A 2,104-nucleotide genomic window follows, 5' to 3' on the forward strand; every position below is an offset into this window, starting at 1 on the left:
CAGGGAAACATATAACATGAATGGGATCAGACAGGGAAACAAATATAACGTGAATGGGATCAGCCATTCATGGGGGGGCTCACATTGTTGAACTTATTTTATTGATTACATTGTGTCAGGAAAGCTTAATCAAGTCCGGTAGTATTTGAACCCAGGTCTGGTCACCGGAGCACAATATTCCATGATGAGCACACCATGATTGTTTTTCTATGGCGTTAAAATTACTGCAACAACAAAAAAACATTCTGCCACTAATTTAACTCCATATCTCCTCGTATCCASCATGGTACTAACGGGTGTGTTCATAATGAACACAACTGTGCTGTATATGTTTAAACATTAAACATCAGGGCTGCTTAGTTAATGTTCATGATCTTGTATGACAGGAACACGCCTGTAAAGTTATTAGGAAAACACATATCAAGTGTACTACACGCTACACCGGCACACTGAACAGTACGGGCTGGGTCCAAAATGGTACCCTATTCGTCTAGGGCCTCTGGTCTAAAGTAGTGCACTATATAGGGTTCTATAGGGCTCTGGTCTAAAGTAGTGCATTATACAGGGAATCGGGTTCTATAGGGCTCTGGTCTAAAGTAGTGCACTATATAGGGAATAGGGTTCTATAGGGCCCTGGTCTAAAGTAGTGCACTATATAGGGAATAGGGTTCTATAGGGCCCTGGTCTAAAGTAGTGCACTATATAGGGAATAGGGTTCTATAGGGCTCTGGTCTAAAGTAGTGCACTATAATAGGGAATAGGGTGCCATTTCAGACGCTGAATGTTTGAAGGTAGTAGTGACATAAGAAACAAAACAGTCAAGAATGGTTATTTTGCATGTCTACTCTCTCTAACCTCACAGGATTACCGTTGGATCAATTTCAAGTAAGGCAAAAGGGCCGGTATTCAAAACAAATGGGTTTGTGTTGTTGATCCAGGTCCCACTTGTCCATATAATAGTATTCAATACGATCTAAAAGGCTACACTGATCCTAGATCAGCCGTCTTTCTCTGAGACTTGTGAATACGGGCAAAGTTCTCTGAATATGGTTTTCCCTTTGCTCTGGGTCGGGCTTTACAAACCACCCACCTCACCTTTGTAGTTATGCTTCAGTATGTCACGTTACTAAAAACAATGAAGTCTTTACTACTTCTGTTCACACTGAGCAATGCTGTTCAACGTCCTCGTAGTGCTGTATGTGCACTAATAGTAATAATATTAGATTAACATTCATCAGGTTTCTACCTTGTTTGTGTTTGCTTTCAGTCCCCCCCCCCCAGTCAACGCTCTTCTCAAAGCTAAATGATAACATGTAAAACACCCCAGTTGTGATTGTTTTAAATATCATAAATAAAATGTATGTCTCTCTTACTGTCAATGTAGATTGTTTAAAAGCTTCTCTGTGCTATTTTGTTCAAACTCCACTTTCAATGTCATGTGACACCACTGAGGGGCGCCATGACTACCATGCCATGTGACACCACTGAGGGGGTCTCAATGGGCTTTTCCTGGTTAAATAAAGGTTAAATAAAAAATGGTGTTCATTGAGCTGCATGGCCCGTTGTGCTCTCTGACGTGGAGGTAGGCCCTCATGTGCTTTGTCATGGCCCCTCAGTGGTGTATCACATGGACATGTGTAGTCATGGCGCCCTCAGGTGTCACATGACATGGTAGTCACATGGCGGCCCCTCAGGGTTGTCACATGACATGGTAGTCATGGCGCCCCTCAGTGTGTCACATGACATGGTAGTCATGGCGCCCTCAGTGGTGTCACCATGGCATTGGATAGTCATGGCGCCCCTCAGTGGTGTCACATGGCATGGTAGTCATGGCGGCCCCTCAGTGGTGTCCACATGACATGGTAGTCATGGCGCCCCTCAGTGGTGTCAGCATGGACATGAGTAGTCCATGGAGCCCCTCAGTGGTGTCAACATGGCATGGTAGTCATGGCGCCACCTCAGTGGACTTCCATGGCATTGGTTAGTCATGATCCCCAGGACCAGCCAAAAATAGAAGAAAAATAAAAGAGAAAAAAAATAAGGCCCCCCAGGGTGTCACGGATGACACCCCCCAGCAGCACGCAGGTAGCAGGACACCCCTTCA

General features: G+C 44.6%; 1 long non-coding RNA gene across 1 annotated transcript; it reads left to right on the plus strand.

Annotated features, from left to right (window-relative positions):
* The first annotated feature begins 6 nt into the window (after positions 1–6).
* LOC139024287 (uncharacterized) lies at positions 7–1,379 on the plus strand. Its single transcript, XR_011475578.1, has 2 exons — positions 7–620; positions 714–1,379. It is a non-coding gene; the product is annotated as an uncharacterized lncRNA (long non-coding RNA).
* The last annotated feature ends 725 nt before the right edge of the window (positions 1,380–2,104 follow it).

This window comes from Salvelinus sp. IW2-2015, unplaced genomic scaffold (genome assembly GCF_002910315.2).
Source record: "Salvelinus sp. IW2-2015 unplaced genomic scaffold, ASM291031v2 Un_scaffold1303, whole genome shotgun sequence".
Taxonomy (NCBI): domain Eukaryota; kingdom Metazoa; phylum Chordata; class Actinopteri; order Salmoniformes; family Salmonidae; genus Salvelinus; species Salvelinus sp. IW2-2015.